The sequence below is a fragment of the Myotis lucifugus genome, unplaced genomic scaffold (genome assembly GCF_000147115.1).
Source record: "Myotis lucifugus unplaced genomic scaffold, Myoluc2.0 scaffold_71, whole genome shotgun sequence".
Lineage (NCBI taxonomy): Eukaryota > Metazoa > Chordata > Mammalia > Chiroptera > Vespertilionidae > Myotis > Myotis lucifugus.
The window spans coordinates 1,382,799-1,402,314 of record NW_005871119.1 but is presented as its reverse complement, the minus strand read 5'-3'; positions in this window follow the sequence as shown (position 1 = coordinate 1,402,314).

Genomic DNA, 19,516 nt, shown 5'->3' with positions numbered 1-19,516 from the left:
TATTGTTTCTCACAATATGGCAATATGGAAAAGAAATGAAAATATCTCAATCTCTGAAGTGTCCATAAAAACAGTTCTGCCATGTCCAATCTCTCAGACTCTTTAAAATTCAAGATAATAGAAAAACTATAATTTGGCACACCAAATTTTAATTAACCTCAAAAAGGAAGCTTTTGAGCTACTGAATCTTTATGATAAAATCATATGCTTCTCAATCTAATTTCCAGAAGACATTAATGTGATAAGTCACCATGTGTGTGTGCTGATTTATTAGATACAATTATTTTTGTGTGGAATCAATTTAATAGATAACTGAAGATTATATTAGCCAAATATCCATTGGATAATATTACATTTCTAAAAGGTATTAAAAGCTTTGTCAGTAATTCATCCAAGTTTTCATCTATAGGAAATCTAAATTTATTTGATCACTCTTCCCATATTCTCTCCAGGCCTTTCTCTGTAGTGTTAGATGAAAAAGGAACATAAGTTGTGAAACTCATTCATTATCATAACTTATAATGTTAAATACAGTGTCTGTATTAATCTAAATGTAATTTCACATATATTTAAGGGTTCAGCATATTAAATATTCAAAATCAGCCTATTATAGTATTCTCACCAAAAGTGCTATAACATGAAATGATTTCCTTCTAAAACCTAATCAGAACTTCATCAACACAGCTGAAACTATGTCACCACATATTTATTAGGGCAAGCATTATAACAGAGATAAACTGGCTAGGGTGGAATGACAGTTTCTACCACTAATGATTAATAACAACTAAAAAAGAATTGACAGCACTTTATTCACCATCATCTTGGGGGGGTAGTTTCTTTTAAATGCACAGATAGAAGATAGGCCGAAACTACTGTTGACCATATCAATTCTGAGGAAATAAAATTGGTTCTCCTATGTCTTTTTTTTCTTTTTTCTTTTTTTTAATCTTTAATTTCTTTATTGGTTAAGGTATTACAAATGTGTCCTCATCCCCCCATTAACCCCAACCTCCCCCCCTCTCATGCTCTCATCCCCGTGTTGTCTGTGTCCATTGGTTTGGCTTATATGTATGCATACAAGTCTTTGGTTGATCTCTTCCCCATATATCTGTCCAATTTTCCCAACACCATTTATTGAAGAGACTGTCTTGACTCCCCTACTTTCCCTCTGGGGATTGACAGTCTGATCACTGTTTCTCTGCCTCTTGATTTGTCCCTGTTCATCAGTCTATGTTGTTCTCTATATTCCACAAATGAGTGAGATCATGTGGTATTTATCTTTCTCTGACTGGCTTATTTCACTTAGCATAATGCTCTCCAGTTCCATCCATGCTGTTGCAAATGACAAGAATTCCTTCTTTTTTATCACAGCGTAGTATTCCATGGTGTAGATGTACCACAGTTTTTTAATCCACTCATCTGCTGAGGGGCACTTAGGCTGTTTCCAAATCTTAGCTATGGTGAATTGTGCTGCTATGAACATAGGGGTGCATATATCCTTTCTGATTGGTGTTTCTGGCTTCTTGGGATATATTCCTAGAAGTGGGATCACTGGGTCAAATGGGAGTTCCATTTTTAGTTTTTTGAGGAAACTCCATACTGTTCTCCACAGTGGCTGCACCAGTCTGCATTCCCACCAGCAGTGCACGAGTGTTCCTTTTTCTCCACATCCTCTCCAACACTTGTTGTTTGTTGATTTGTTGATGATAGCCATTCTGACAGGTGTGAGATGATACCGCATTGTCGTTTTGATTTGCATCTCTCGTATAATTAGTGACTTTGAGCATGTTTTCATATGTCTTTCGGCCTTCTGTATGTCCTCTTTTGAAAAGAGTCTATTTAGGTCCATTGCCCATTTTTTGATTGGATTGTTTATCTTCCTTTTGTTAAGTTGTATGAGTTCCCTGTAAATGTTGGAGATTAAACCCCTATCAGTGATATCATTGGCAAATATGTTCTCCCATGCAGTGGGCTTTGTTGTTTTGTTGATAGTTTCCTTTGCTGTGCAAAACTTTTTATTTTGATGTAGTCCCATTTGTTTATTTTCTCTTTAGTTTCCATTGCCCGAGGAGCAGTATCAGAGAAGAAATTCCTTCAGCATATGTTTGCGATTTCGCTGCCTGTGGATTCCTCTAGTATTTTTATGGTTTCCTGTCTTACGTTTAAGTCCTTTATCCATTTTGAGTTTATTTTTGTGTATGGTGTGAGTTGGTGGCTTAGTTTCATCTTTTTGCATATATCTGTCCAATTTTCCCAACACCATTTATTGAAGAGACTGTCTTGACTCCATTGTATGCTCTTGCCTCCTTTGTCGAATATTAATTGGGCATAGTGGTTTGGGTCAATTTCTGGGTTCTCTATTCTATTCCATTGATCTATATGTCTGTTCTTGTGCCAGTACAAAGCTGTTTTAAGAACAGTGGCTTTGTAATACAGCTTGATATCTGGTATTGAGATCCCACCTACTATGTTCTTCTTTCTCAGGATTGCTGCAGCTATTTGGGGTCTTTTTTTATTCCAGATGAATTTTTGAAACGTTTGTTCTAGATCTGTGAAATATGCCGTTGGTATTTTAATGGGGATTGCATTGAATCTATAGATTGCTTTGAATAGTATGGACATTTTGATGATGTTGATTCTACCAATCCATGACACGGTATGTTCTTCCATCTGTTTATGTCTTCCTCTATCTCTTTTTTCAGTGTCCTGTAGTTTTTCGCATATAAGTCTTTTACCTCCTTAGTTAAGTTTATTCCTACGTATCTTAATTTTTTTAGTGCGATGGTAAATGGGATTGCTTTTTTAGTCTCACTTTCTGTAAGTTCACTATTGGTATAAAGATATGCCATAGATTTCTTGGCATTAATTTTGTATCGTGCTACATTGCCGAATTCATTTATTAAGTCTAATAATTTTTTGATGGAGTCTTTAGGGTTTTCTATGTACAGTATCATGTCCTCTGCAAATAAGGACAGTTTTACTTCTTCTTTTCCAATTTGGATGCCTTTTATTTCTTTTCTTGTCTGATTGCAATGGCTAGTAGTTCCAGTACTATGTTGAACAGGAGTGGTGAGAGCGGGCATCCCTGTCTTGTTCCTGTTCTTAGGGAAAATGGTTTTAGTTTATGACCATTGAGTATGATGCTGGCTGTGGGTTTGTCATATATGGCTTTATTATGTTGAGGTATGATCCTTCTATTCCTACCTTGCTGAGAGTTTTTATCAAGAAAGGGTGTTGGATTTTGTCAAATGCTTTTTCTGTGTCAATTGATATGACTATGTGGTTTTTATCTCTCAATTTGTTTATGTGATGTATCACGTTTATTGATTTGCGGATATTGTACCATCCTTGCATCCCCGGGATAATTCCTACTTGGTCATGGTGTATGATCTTTCTGATGTATTGCTGGATCCGATTTGCTAGAATTTTGTTGAGTATTTTGGCATCTATGTTCATAAGGGATATTGGCCTATAATTCTCTTTCATTGTGTTGTCTTTATCTGGTTTTGGTATTAGGGTGATGCTGGCTTCATAGAATGAGTTGGGAAGTGTTCCTTCCTCTTGAATTTTTTGGAATAGTCTGAGGAGGATAGGTTTTAGTTCTTCCTTGAATGTTTGGTAAAACTCCCCTGTGAAGCCGTCTGGCCCTGGGCTTTTGTTTGCTGAGAGCTTTTTGATGACTGCTTCAATTTCTTCCATAGGTATTGGCCTATTGAGATTTTTAGAATCTTCTGGATTGAGTTTTGGAAGATTGTATTTTTCTAGGAATATGTCCATTTCCTCCAGGTTGTCTAGTTTCTTGGAGTAGAGTTGTTCATTGTATTTTTAAACAATTTTTTTTTTAATTTCTGTGAGGTCTGTTGTTATTTTGCCTCTTTCATTTCTGATTTTTGTTTATTTGTGTCCTCTCTTTTTATTTCTTGGTGAACCTGGCTAGAGGCTTATCAATCTTGTTTATCCTTTCAAAGAACCAGCTCTTGGTTTCATTGATCTTTTGTATTATTTTTTTGGTCTCTATGTCATTTATTTCTGCTCTGATCTTTATTATCTCCTTCCTTCTGTTCACTCTGGGCTTTTCTTGTTGCTCTCTTTCTAATTCTTTGAGTTGTAGAGTTAGATGATTTACTATCATTTTTTTCTTGTTTTTTGAGGTAAGCCTGTAGAGTTATAAACTTCCCTCTCAGGACTGCTTTCATTGTGTCCCATAGATTTTGGATTGTTGTGCTTTTATTGTCATTAGTTTCCAGGGTGTTTTTAATTTCTTTTTTGATCTCATTGGTAACCCAATCATTATTTAGTAGCATGCTATTCATCTTCCAAGTGTTTGAGGTTTTTGGTTTTTTTATTGTAGTTTATTTCTAATTTTATGCCATTGTGGTCTAAGAAGATGCTTGGTATGATTTCAGTCTTCTTGAATTTGGGCAGACTTTGCTTCTGACCCAATATGTGGTCTATTTTTGAAAATGTCCCATGTGCACTTGAGAAGAACGTATATTCCGTGGCTTTGGGGTGAAATGTTCTGAAGATATCAATTAAGTCCATCTGATCTAGTGAGTCACTGAGGATTGCTGTTTCTTTGCTGATTTTTTGTCTAGAGGATTTATCCAGTGATGTCAGTGGTGTGTTTAAGTCCCCTACTATGATTGTATTGTTGTCGATCTCTCCCTTGATATCTTACAGGAGTTTTTTTATGTATTTTGGTGCTCCTGCATTGGGTGCATATATGTTTATCAGGATTATATCCTCTTGTTGTATAGATCCCTTTAGTATTATGAAGTGGCCTTCCTTATCTCTTGTTATGGCCTTCACTTTGAGATCTATTTTGTCAGATATAAGTATTGGTACCCCAGCTTTTTTTTCATTTCCATTTGCCTGAAAGATATTTTTCCATCCCTTCACTTTCAGTCTGTGTGAGTCCCTTGTTCTGAGGTGGGTCTCTTGTAGACAGCATATATATAGGTCATGTCTTTTTATCCATTCAGCCACTCGATGTCTTTTGATTGGAGCCTTTAGTCCATTTACATTTAAAGTTATTATTGAAATATACTTGTTTGTAGTCATTTCTATTTTTGTGCCTGTGTTTTTTCTTACCTTTTTATTTCTTCTTTTTACAGCATTCCCTTTAGCATTTCTTGCATTGCTGGCTTGGTAGTGATAAACTCCCTTAGCCTTTTTTTATCTGGGAAGCTCCTGATTTCCCCTTCAATTTTGATTGATAGTCTTGCTGGATAGAGTATTCTTGGATTAAGTCCTTTGCTTTGCAACACTTTGTATACCTCCTTCCATTCCCTTCTAGCTTGATGTGTTTCTGTTGAGAAATTATTTGATAATCCGATGGGGAATCCTTTGTAGGTAACTCTCTGTCTCTCTCTTGCAGCCTTTAAGATTCTCTCTTTGTCATGTACATTTGCCATCCTTATTATGACACGTCTTGGTGTGGGTCTTTTGGGGTTCATCTTGCTTGGGACTCTCTGTACTTGTGTAACTTATTTCTTCCCCATATCTGGGAAGTTTTCTGTCATTATTTCTTCAAATAGATTTTCTAATCCTTGCTGCTCTTCTTGTCCTTCTGGCAGCCCTATTATGCGTATGTTACTTCATTTCATGTTGTCCCAAAGCTCCCTTAGGCTCTCCTCCTGGTTTTTAATTTTTTTCTCCAGTTGCTGTTCAGATTGAGCTTGTTTCTCTACCTTATCTCCTAATTCACTAATTCGGTCCTCTGCTTCTTCTAGTCTACTGTTGAAACCTTCCATGGTGTTTTTGATTGTAGCTATGTCACTTTTCATTTCTTCCTGATTCTTGCATAGGTTGTTTATTTTCCCATCCATCCGGTGAATGAATTGTACAACCATTACTCTGAATTCTTTTTCTGTCATGTTGCATGCTTCAATTTCACTAATTTCCTTTCTTGGCGACTCCTCATTTTCTTTCCTCTGGGGATTGTGTCGTCTCCCCATTCTGACTATCTCCAGAAGGTTCAAACGTCGAGTTGCGTAGGCCTGCGTCGTGTGTAGTGGGAGCTTCGCACCACCTTAGTGTCATTGAAGAGCTCTGACACTAATATGTGTAGTTGTCGTGGGTTGGTGGGAACCAGGCTTGCTCAGAGTCAGCATTACCAGCGCTCAGTGTGGCCTCATGTGCGCACTTAGAATCAGGGACTCCTCCTGCACCATACTGAAACAGAGACCCCCCTGGAGTGTGTTGAAAATCAGAGCCCCCTAGTGTGCGCCAGGAGTCAGAGTTCCCCAAGAATCCAGTATCAGAGTCTCTGTTACTTTGCGCAGCCTCGCATTGAGAATCAGGGTCCCTGTGTGCGCATGCACCAAGAATTGGAGTCACTGGCTCTTAGTGTGAATGCACTGGGAATCAGGGATCCCAGGCGCAGGTGATAAGAAACAGAGTCAAGCCCTAACCAGTTTGGCTCAGTGGATAGAGCGTCAGCCTGTGGACTGAAGGGTCCCAGGTTCGATTCCGGTCAAGGGCATGTACCTTGGTTGAGGGCACATCCCCAGTATGGGGTGTGCAGGAGGCAGCTGATCGATGTTTCTCTATCATCAATGTTTCTAGCTCTCTATTCCTCTTCCTTCCTCTCTGTAAAAAAATCAATAAAATATATTTTTGAAAAAAAGAAAGAAACAGAGTCAAGTCACTGGTGTTTAGTGCTACCTCCCGCCCAGAGAATCGGGGTCCCAGAGCCCGTGTTGCGGGGAACAAGTGGCCAGTGTTCGAGCATTCCCAGGCTAAGATTTCTGTAGCTCATGCTGTGGGGAACAAGTTCCCAGTGTTCGTGCATTCCCAGGCTGATTCCTGTAGCAGCACTGAGGCCTGAGCGAGGGGTGGGTCTATCAGTTACTATGGCGCTGCCTGCAAGCCTGCGGGGCGGGGGATGGGCTCTGTTACTCACAGAAATCTGCCGCCGAAATGTCTGGATTCTTGGTGTCCGTTGGTCTGTAGCTGTGGTTGCAGGTCTCTGTCCCCAGTGGCTGCAGGGTCCTGGTTTGCATTTGAGACCAGACTGGGTGGTGCTGAGGCTAGGATCCTAGACTCAAGCAGCTCTGTTTCTCAAGATGGCGTGGTCTCTGTGCCTGCCCTGACCGCCCAGGAGTGTCCGCGCTGGGAGCGGGGCTCCGCCGTCTAAGACTGCCCGGTTTAGCAGCCCCTTAGAAGACCTGCAGAATCTAACTGTCCCTAGCTCATACACACACACACCACACACGTCCACACCCTCCTCTATCATTCCCTCGCGCTCTCACACTCTCTCCCTCCCTACCTTCCTGCCGGTTGCCATCTCCGGTTCTCCTGTATCTTGATTTAACAATACCTGTATGAAAAAACACAAGCTCTCCTTTTCCTTTGAGTTTCTCCCCTAAAGCTATTAAATTTATTTTTACTTAAATCACTCAGTGACTCATAAAGTTCATATCTGTTTCTGAAAGATGGATCTGAGCAGAAGGCTTAATAGCTAGTGACAATGATAAGTAAAAATACTTTGGGAAATTGTTGCCCTTGGTAAAATGTTTAAAATAGACCTGATAGAAGCATAAATATCCATTGAAAACCAAACAACCCTGGGATATGAAAGCCTGAGCATCAGGATCACAAACATGACAAGCAACAAGAAAACAAACAGAAAAGTTCCCATATACCCAATCATTATTAGCTAGAGAATGAACCTACATAGCTTATGTCTAAACAAACATAAAAATCTCTCATTAGTTCAGATCCCAAAGATTCTTGGGAAATACTAGTATACCAACCTTGAAATTTAATTTATTTCAACAGCTTTATTGAGGTGCAATTGATATAGAAAAAAAACCTGCACATATTTAATGAATGCAATTTAACATTTAAAAAGTACATATATCATGAAAACTATCACCAGTCAAGGTAACTGGCATATTCTTCACCTCCAAAAGTTTCCTTCTGCCAACTTAGTAATTTTAAATACCAAAAATTTAATCACATTGGGGAATTCAGTTAATAAAAGTAGTAAGGGGATTATTAGCATTGGTATGGCTTCACAGTTCTTTATATTTTGTAGATTCAAGAAACCTGCTCAGTTCAGGGTAGGAGGAATGTACAACAATAGTGTCTGATCAACTTCATAAAATAAAAATGTCCCCAAATAAAGATCTTATGGTATAGACTTGTTTACTGTCTGTCCCACATGGGTAAACAAAGCATTCCCAAGCTAATTTAAACAGTTACTTCTAAGGAGACTGTAAGTATAATTTCCTGCCTGATACCAAAAAGTAAATTCCTTTATTGTTCAAATTTAAGAATAGACAATCTATAAAATTTCTATGAAAGAGTAGTCAATCTGTGAAAATCCAATATCATAATTTTAATTTCATCATGTAAGGTAAATGAAAACACATAAAAAAGAAAACAACAAAAACTGAGATTGCTAGTTAACCTGTTGCCTTCACATAGTTTTAACTAATTACAAAAACAATAGAGCTGATTTCAGAAACAAGCACTTACCTATTCATGTTTTACTTTATTAAACAGAATGAACCTGCCAACTTTGAAGTAGACAGAAAAGAGATTTTGACACACACCATTGTCTGTCCCCCAACTTGGAGATGTACACTCTCCTTCATCCTGAGAACTGAGCAGGGCTTCTCTGTCCATGTTCAGCCAAATTTCTGAATCACCCAAAATATCAATTTCCTTTCCATACTCCCATCCAGTAAGTCTATAAAAACACTAAGAAATTATAATGTGCATCAGAGAAATAGACTGAAAGAAAAAAAGGTTCCATCTAATGCCAACGAGCCTCTTTAGAGAACTGCTCTGAGGCTAGGCATTTTGCATGTCACATTGTCCTACTGCTAGAGATCTGAGAACCTACAACTCTTAAGTGGGCAGTGAGTAGCACAAACAGTATTAGGAAAACAGAGGTATTAGGGGGGGGAAAGAAGAAGGAGAATAAGAAAAGGAAAAAGAGAGAGAACCTTGAAGCTCAAATGAATGCAATCTTATCCTCCTGAGTCCTAAACAGATACATAAACTTTTGAAACCAAGTTATAATAAAACCAGAAGAAAGTTTTAGAAAATTGTGTGGAGTCCTCATTAAGATGAAGGGAGATATGGTTGATATGATAAAGAAGCAGAAAATAATAAGTATTAAGTAGACTGAGACTTAAAGATCCTATATAATAAAAGCCTAATATGCAAATTGTCTCCTAGACCGGAAATTGGACCAGGAGTTCAACCAGGGGGCGGGGCTGGCCTGCCAACCACCTGCAGCCCCTCCCCCTGGCCGGACCAATTGGCCAGACCCCACCCGTTCATGAATTCGTGCTGGCCAGCCAACCTCCTGCATCCCCTTCCCCTGGCCGGACCAATTGGCCAGACCCCACCCGTTCATGAATTCGTGCACCAGGTCTCTAGTAACAAGATAAAAGAATAAGGTAAGGCTATAACATGTTCAAGTAAGAAAATAGGAAATGAATAAAAAGTAGAGGCAGGAAAAAAACACAGAATTTACACAGTTTAAATCCAGTAATTGAGGGGAATAGATTTGAGAAGCTATTTCAGAATGCAGAGGAGAAGAGTAACTATTAAAATATTGAGTCAATATGAAAAGAGAAAAAATGTATCTACTATAAGAATCTAAATCTTCATAAGGAAGGTACAAGAGTAGGAAGAAACAAGAAATTAGAAACAAAGCAGTAACCAAAATTACAGTGAAAAACAATCTTCCCAAACTAAAACAAAACCATGTGTGAATATACAACCACCTGTTATATATATATGCAAATAATTATTTGGGTTTCATTCTACAAAGTACAGAGTATCAAAAAAGAGCAAAAAGAAGCATCCGCTATATCCTTGCCTTTGTAGGTAATTGGAGAGACAGACAAATAACCACATGAAGAAATATAAAATTCAACCAGGACAAAAAAGTGGATGATTTTACCTAGTTAGGAGGTCAGAAAAGGTTTTCTTAAGGAAGTTATATTTCATAAGAGGTCTGAGAGACAGTGGAAATTAAGCAAGAAACTGGAGATTCTCAGGCAGAGAGAGTATAAGATATGAAAAGTTCTTTAGCAAAAGGGAGCATAGCATGACCGAAGAACTTTAAGAAGACCAGTCAGACTGGGGCTGAGAGTCAGGAGAAACATATATGAGAAGACAGTGAGGAGGTAGGTAGGAGCTAGACCATCTAGGGCACTGTAGGTCAGATACTTCAGTCACTTTTTTACCAAGATATTCAGTAAGAGATACTTTTACATCATAATCCAGTACACATACCCATATGTACATATATAGAAATCAATTTGCTAGATCACGAAAGCATTAAAAAACATGAAATAGAACACAATGCAAATAGGACAAATTAGAATATTTTTCTCATAAAAAAGTAGGTAATAGTTTGTGAAATCTTTTGTTTAGACTTATGGCATTCTATATATTTTATATATGTGTATATATGTATATACACATACATTTACATACGTATACTTCATGTATATAATGATTTTTATGCTTTTATGATCTAACAAATTAATTTCGTGATTCATCAGTGGATTCCCACCTGCAATTTGAAGTATTCTGTGATAAATCCATGTTAGATGTGTGCTAATTCAAGCAGATTTATGAGGTGAACAAATTTGAATTTGGGAAAAACCAATTTATCTAGCTACAGTGTGTAGGTTTGTAAAGAAGTAAGCCAGGGGCTCTTATGGTAAGAAGTAACACATAACAGTGTCTTGACTTTGAGTGTAGCAGAGGAGAGTAAGAAAGATTTCAGAGATAATTAGGAGGTAATAAATCAACAGCACTTTATGATGAGATAAATATGGACACAATTGTCCAAGATAACTCTTAAGTTGAAATGGGCCTAGAGTAAAATATTAAAAATAAACCAAATAGTGATAAAATTTTGGACTTATAAGAATAAACAAAACCATCTAACAAGAAATCCTCCAGACAACGTATTACTAACAGAGAAATCAAACTTGGATTGGCTTCAGACTATTCTTTTGCAATGGGAAAGGCCAAAAGGCAATGAACAAATAAACCACAGAATTTAGAAGGAAAAAAATTGGTGAACTAAAGTTATGTTAAGCCAACTTGTCATTCAGGCATGAAGGAAATAGAAAGTTATGGTAAATACAGGCATATTGAGAAAAATGTATCATCCACAATCTTGAAAAAAATCACTTGAAGAGATGCTTCTACTGAGAGCTAAATCTAAATTTAAAAATCAAAAGTAAGGAAATCATGGTAAGAAAAAAAGAAAGATTAACAGTTGATATTGAAACCAACTGAAAATTAAATTGAGTTTAAATGGTTATTAAAAATAAGTAAGAAAAGAATCTTGAAATAAAAGATATATAATATAAAAAATAATGAAATTACAACAATGAGACAATAAAACACAAATTACATTAAAAGGGAAGATGATTAAAAGCATGCTAAATTCCTCGCCTAACATGGAAAAAATGACTCAGAAGATGCAATTGCACTAGATTTTGGAAATTAGAAAAGAAAACCTGGGCCATATTTTTTAATAAATACAATCATAGCCACAAGTCAAATGTAAAACACAATGTAAATCTTCAAAATCACTATATTTTAAATTTTACAATATAAAAACTAGTTTAAAATACTAAAACCCAGGAAAAGAGAATGGTTGCATTAAAAAAACTATAGGAACATAACAAAAACTTAACACAAGACAGAAAACATCAAATATATCATATAAAAATAAAAAAGTTGAAGCCCCCAAGTTAAGACAAGTATTTTAGGTTGTTTCAAATTCAATTATAAATTCCTTACAAACTGACATAAATGCAAGTTTAAAAAGTTATCTTTTAAAAATAACTTAGGTGCAGTTTACCATGAGATCTTTTAAGTATCCAAGTTATAAAGATCAACAGATCTCATGTTACACAGATTACTTTATTGTGTAAAAAAAAAAATGAAAAGTCTTTCAATAAATTTTCTGAAGCCAACAAAATTCTTGTTATATAGTTTAATGTATCGACATTTGTTAATGTGTCAAGACACATTACTTGAAAAACACTGACTTAGAAAATAATGAGAATGAAAATAAAAATAGAAACTTTGGATATGACCAAATTTATTCATGAGGGCAGTTATTTAAACTTAAAAAGTCAGAAGAAAAACAGAACCTTAGAAAAGTTGGAAGAAATAAAATTGAGGGCAATTATTTAAACTTAAAAAGTCAGAAGAAAAACAGAACCTTAGAAAAGCTGGAAGAAATAAAAGTAAAAATAGTACCATTTGATATATTTAGCAAAAGATAAAAAACAAACATAATTAGTAATGTTAAAACAAATATAATAAAAAATAGTACCATTTGATATATTTAGCAAAAGATAAAAAACAATATACAAATTTTTATACAAATATTTTTGAAACAAAAATTCTAAACATTTTATGTAATGCACAGTCTACAATAAAATATATATTATCAAGATGACTCAATAGGAATAAAATATCTTAATAGCTCCATAGCTATTTACATTACTTTTAAAATTAGATGAATTATCTTAAGGAAGGCTCTAGAATTCAATGGTTGTATAAGTGAGATCCTTCAAGTGTCAGGGAACGGATATTTTCCATGCTCTATAAAGCATTTTAGAGTATTTAAAAGTGTGAAATACTCTATTTTTGAAACATTTAATGAAACCAATACATTCCCAATATCAAAATTTTGACAAAATATAAGAGATAAAGATGTAAAGAGAAAAAGCTACCCACAATTTTGGTTAAAATACTGGGTGGTGGGGGGAGGTGAGGAGGGAATCATAACTAACTAAATATGAACAGAACATTAGCAAACACCATCTCAGATAGTGGGAAAGGGATAATTTGTCAACAAAGAGTGTTGAGAATCAGGCTCATTTTGAAACAAAATAAATTAAATCTCAGCATATAGCAAAGTTAACACTCCAAATGGTTAAAGTGTAAGAGGTGAAACTATAAAAGAACTAGAAGAAAATTTAGAAACACATTCACAGAATTTTGGAGTGGGTAAGGCACTTATAAGTATATTAGTATAAAATGTATAAATGTCTAAACACTATGCTGTACACCTGAAACTAATCCTATATAATAAAAGGCTAATATGCAAATAGACCGGCGGAACGACTGATAAGCACTGACCACCAGGGGATAGACGCTCAACACAGGAGCTGCCCCCTGGTGGTCAGTGTGCTCCCACAGGGGGAGCGCCGCTCAGCCAGAAGCCCTGAGCCAGGCTCCCAGCTGGCGAGCGCAGCAGCAGTAAGGATGTCCGACTGACGGCTTAGGCCGTCAGTCGGACATCCCTGAGGACTTCTGGACAGCAAGAGGGCACAGGCCAGGCTGAGGAACCCCCCACCCCCGAGGGCACGAATTTTGTGCACCTGGCCTCTAGTATAAAATAGTATTGAATGTCAACTGTAATTTAAAAAAAATGAAAAATAAAAAGAAGTATAGTAACAAAGAAGGAAACATAAAAATCTTACTAGTAGGACTTGGTACTTTATCCTTTTAGTTGTATTTTTCCTCTTCACTAAAGTTATATCCTTCTGACTGGGATAATTACATTACTCTTATTAAAAATACTAATTTCCCTGAGTCTAGGATTTAGTAAACACAATCACCTTTCTAATTAAATTTCAGCTTTCCAAAGCTGAATAAATAACTGAATCTGAGGTGAAAGACATCACAGGCAAAAAAGCAAAGAACAAAATCATAATGGAACAGATCAACTAAATAGAAATTAAGGCTTCCAATACCAAAAGATTAAAAGACAAGTCATATAATATGAAAAATTTGCAACAAATATCACAGTTATCTTTCATAAAATAAATTTCCAAACAACCAAGAAGCATTTGAATTATGACTTATCCACATAAAGAATTATTAGCTATTAGAATCCTTTTATGGAGAAATTATCATGATTTACTGTTAAACAGAACACTAATATAAAACTATACTAGTATATCTATACTAGAGGCCTGGTGCACAGATTCATGCACTGGTGGGCGTGGCCTGCGGGGATAGGCCCACTGTGGGAGTGCTGTTCATCCCGGTCAGCCGAGTGGCACTCCCACTGTGGGAGCACACTGACCACCAGGGGGCAGCTCCTGTGTTGAGCATCTGCCCCCTGGTGGTCAGTGTGCATCATAGCAACTAGTCGACCGGTTGTTCTGGTTGTTCCGCCGTTGTTCAGTCGCTGGGCTTTTATATATAGACTAGAGGCCCATTGCACGAAGATTCGTGCAATAGGCCTTCCTTCCCCTGGCTGCCGGCACTGGTTTTCCTCTGGCACCCAGGACCGAGGCCTTTGGTCCGGCCGCAGCAGAGAAGCCAAGCCTCTTCAGTCTTCAGTTTTCAGTCTTCACTCCAGCCAGAGTCTTCAGTCTTCGCTCCGTGCCTGCATATGCAAATTAACCGCCATCTTTGTTGGGTTAATTTGCATAGTCGCTCTGATTGGCTGGTGAGCGTAGCAGAGTAACACAATTTGCATGTTTCTCTTTTATTAGTGTAGATAGGCATATGTAGAATATAGATACCCCTTAATTCTAAAAGTTTATATACACTATATGCACTCATTTATACATGCATACCTCTTTGTATTATGCATATATTTATATTCATATATTTAAATGAAAATCCTTCAAAAAGGTGATAAGTTAGAGATAGCAGAAAGCCATCAAATATGAAGGCTTTGCATCTGTCATTAATGTTGACTTTCTGGTTGAAAATATTGCCTTCATGTCTGCAGTGCTGGATGCCACCAGGTAACTCCTTAATGAGTTCCCAAAAATTATGTACAATAAAAAAAATTATCTCTACAATCAACACATTCATATTCCATTCAGCAATGCTAAGCACCCACCATGTGTTGAGGCTTCCTGGGTAGTGGGACTAACTGGTGACTAGCAAGGGCACTCACCCTGTGGTGATGAGCACAGTCTAGTAGTTCTGTTCTCTCTTCTTGTCATTAAGCATAACCTTTGTTAGATTTTTTAAATTGACATTTTTTCAATTACAGTTGACATTAATATTATATTAGTTTCAGGTGTGCAGCATTTATATGACTTAGGAAGTTACATTCCCCCTATAAGTCTAGTACCCATCTGACACCATACATAGTAATGACAATATTATTGGCTAGATTCCCTATGCTGTACTGAACATCCCCATGATTAGATTTTGCTTTCCATGCCTTACTCTACCATCATGATGACTAAATTCTGGATCTAATAGTAATCAGATTTTAGACAACTCCCTAAATTACCTGCCAACCTTCCAATAAGAATAATTAAAAGAGTCAACAAAGTAGAATACTGCTTTCACTTAATTAGCAAGATATTAATTTTTAGGTTCTTTGGATAAAGTACAAAAACTACATTGAATACTTTTTCTCACTTAAACACTTTCACACTTACACTTTTAATATTTCTGTTGCTTTCATTTCTCACTACTCACCCATCTCTTAACATAGTCTGCTTCCACTCCTGCTGCTTCCTGAACCTGCATTCCCAAGAACCACAAATCAGCCCCTCACTGCTATCTTCAAAGGCGCTTGTTTCTGGCCTTTCTCCTTGTACTCCCTGTGGTTTTCATCATTTCCTCCTGAAGTAATTCTGTTAACCCCTGGGATGAAGCAGCATTATCTGATACTTTTCCTACTGCTTATCTCTTTGGTGACTGCTCTTGTCAATTCTTTCCCCCCAAAATGTCAGCTTTTCACAATATTGTTTTCTTTGCCCTTTTCTCGATTATTAATACTTGCTCCTTTGGAAAATGTATCAATTCTTATTAATACTTCAACTATCATTTCTACAAAGTTAACTCCCAAATATTTAGCTATCATTGACTCTCCTCTGAAGATGCAGGTCCACACCTGCAATGGCTCAGTGGATGGTTCATGTGAACATTGTTTCAAACTCAAGAGACTTAAAAGAAAACCCCCATCTCCCCTAAATTCATACTCACTCACCTGACTTCATCTCAGTTCATACGACTCTCCTGCACCCAAACCTGATATCTGAGTCATCAGTGAAATCTGCTATTAAAATCTTCAGGCCTACCTCGAATTCTCTTTGAATTAGTTTGGTTATTTGAGTGTTCATGGTCTTGGTTTCCTCATCTGTAAAATAAAGTTAAAGTGCAGCTCAAATGAGAAGGTAACATCATGGATGTGGCTGTAGTCTGTAAACTTACACTACTATGTGAATATTAGGTACAATTTTTCCTCACTCAGCCCAGAACATGGCATATAATAGATACTCAGTAAATATTTGCTGATTAACTGAAGGAATGAGTGAACAAATGGTTGAATTAATGCAACCTGTGCTTTTTTGGTGCTGTATTATCCATTTGGCTCAGATTATACATTACCCAGTCCTTTGTTTAGGTACATCTTTACTATATGTGCCCTGACTTCGTGTACCAGCACTCAGATTCTTGGGAGTAGTTGCCTTCCTTATCCTTGCTTGTTCCTCAGAGGACCTGGCAACATCCTTATACTAGTACATACCAGGTATGCACTAGTATTTAATTTTACATCCCATTTATAAGTCTCTTAAATGTATATCAGCTAACTATTTTTCTATTAAAGGGAATTGATGCACATTATTTTGCAAGCCCATATTCTTGAGACTTTATTCATTTTTTAAATCATGACTCACATCTTGTTAGTTCAGAAACTAACACCAAACAGTGATTTTTATGGCATGGTGAAAGAGGGTTTAGTCAGGCCTCCTCACTTTTCAGATTTGCTTTAATTCAGTCATAAAATTCCTTTCCTGTTGAATCTCTGTGGCCAAGGGCATCTTCACTCTGATATATGTAATTTAATCAAGCTGCTTTCGGCTATGTTAAACTGAGCTACACTGTGGAATTGCAACTACAGATTGTACCAGAATTGGAGCAATTTTTTTTTATTTCTTTATTCATGGTGACATTTCTACACTTAAGCAAATAACAATTTTGCTGTCTTTCCTCCTCCTCTCTCAGAAAAACTTACTCTCAGAGGGAAAAACAAAGCAAAGAAACAGTACCCACATGGCTGGCGGGGCAATTATGACAGAAGGGGAAATATGTATGTGTCAAATAGCACAGCCTTTGAGTTATCTGATCTCTATGAAGAGAATTTTGCAGTTGGGTTTGGGTGGGTGCAATTACTGTATCTCCCACAAAAGTATTTTCATTACCAATTTCCCAGAAGACTTTTACTCATAGCTCTTTATTACTTCAGATGTTGGTACATTAAATGTACTAATATTTAACAAAATAGAAACGGGTGAATAGTAGACACTTCCCTGTTGTGTTATATTTATATCACATAAGTTACAGGTAACTTCCTTGGGCCAGACACATCAAATACAGATGAGGCCCATTGACTTCAGATGTCACAGGCCAAGAGGCTCAATCTATTTATTCGTCTGAGTGACTCACCTTCTTTAATTTCCCTTTCTGGAATAAACTCCTTCAGGTATGTGGCTTAGACAATTTGTGCTCCTTCATAACTTCTTTTTTAAATCATCTAATATAGAACTTACAATACAGAGTACTCAAGGGAGTGACGATGAAAAGGATAGATCCCTAAGTTAAGGCTCTGTATTAGTTTTCTAGGGCAGCTTAGCAAAGTACCACAAACTGACTGACGTAAAAGACAGATATTTATTGTCTCAGAGATGTGAAGCCAGAAGTCCGAAATCAAGGTGTAGGCAGGGCCACACTTCTTCTGGAGACACTAGGGACAGATCCATTCCAGGTCTCTCTCCTAGCTTCTGGTAGTTTCCTGGCTGTGGCAGTATAACTCCAATCTGTACATGGGGTACTCACTGTGTGTATGTCTGTCTGTCCAAACTTTCCCTTTCTATAGGACATGAATAACTTCATCTTAACTTGGTCATCTGCAAAGACCCTATTTCCAAATAAGGTCACATTCACAGGTCCTTGGAGTTAGGACTTCAACATCTTTCGGGAGGACACAATTCAACCATAGCAGCCCTATGCAGTCACTGCAGTAGATACCCATACAGAGGACAAAGGATTGGAAGTCAGCTTGAATACTGTAGGAAGCCAGGCATTATCAGCTACACCTGAAGGTTACTGGACATTTTAGAAGCTAAAACAAACAAAAAAAGATGCAGCCTCCACCTGACAAAATTTAGACAGAAAGGGCAAAGCCCTTTAAATCAACAGGATGCATATCAAAGTAATAAAGGACAACATCTTAAAAAATAAGCTTTTGATGTTTCACAAGAAGAGGCTCAACACTTAAAATTATACAAGCTTTCTCCTTTGAAATATGCAGATTTCTTTTGTTTTTCATTTGGATGTTCTCTGGAACTTTGTCTTCAGTTCTAATACCCTATTGTGATTCAAGTGATTTTTCAAGCTAAATACATTTATGATAATAAACACAATAATAAAATAATCACTAATATTTTGTTCTTCCTATGTACCATCCTTTGTCCTCAGTGCTTTGCATATATTAACTCGCTTAGTCCTCATAGCAGACCCATGGATGAGATACCATTGTTTATCTCTATTTCATAGAAGAGGCATGGAGAGCTCACTTGCTTAAGGTCACATTGCCAGTAAGAAGTGGAACTGAAATGCAAACCCAGAGAGTCTGGCTCTGGAGACTGTGCTTATAATATTAACTTCCAAATCTATAATTTTTAAATGTTCCAGCAAGCCAAACTACAAAATCTGAAGTTCTTTTTTTAGCTGGCCTTTTAAAGTCCTCAGTTATTACTGCCACCTTGATGGGGTTGCTTATTAAAACCAACATTATAATTTTTCATTATAATAAGCTCTCTATTAGTTCATCTTCACTGATTTTTGGTTTGGTTTGGTTTGGTTTGGTTTGGTTTGGTTTTTTTGATCTTAAGTTGTGTTTTTCTTGGGTAGACCCCCAAGAAGGCTGATTTAGGGAGTAAGATTACTCATACAACTCTCTGGTTGTAATATATACATCAGGATTCAATCAGAGAAGTAGAACCAGTATGTATGTATGTATGTATGTTGCCTCAGAAGGTAACACAGACACACTTATTTATTAGGAGATTTATTACAAAGAATTGGCTTATGTTATTGTGGGGACTGGCTGAGCAAGTTCTAAATCTATAGGTCTGGCCGTCCTGAAAGATCCTGGAGAGGCTGGAACTCACAGGCTCCAGTTGAAGTTGCTGTCCACAGAGAGTTTTTTTTTCCCTCAGGGAAGCCTCAACCCGACTCTTAAGGTCTTTCAAGCATAGTGTCCACGATAATCACCCTGAGTTAAAGTCAACTGATTATAGACATTAATTACATCTTCAAACTCCCTTCATAGCAACACCTATTAGTGTTTGATTAAATAGTTGGGGACACATGTACAGCACCCAACAAAAAATAAATAAATAAATAATAAATAAATAAATAGCTGGGACAATGGCCTAAAGTTGTTGACATGTCAAAACACATATACACATCAAAACACGCATACAAGCTTACATACATACACTCATTTTTACATATACATGGTATA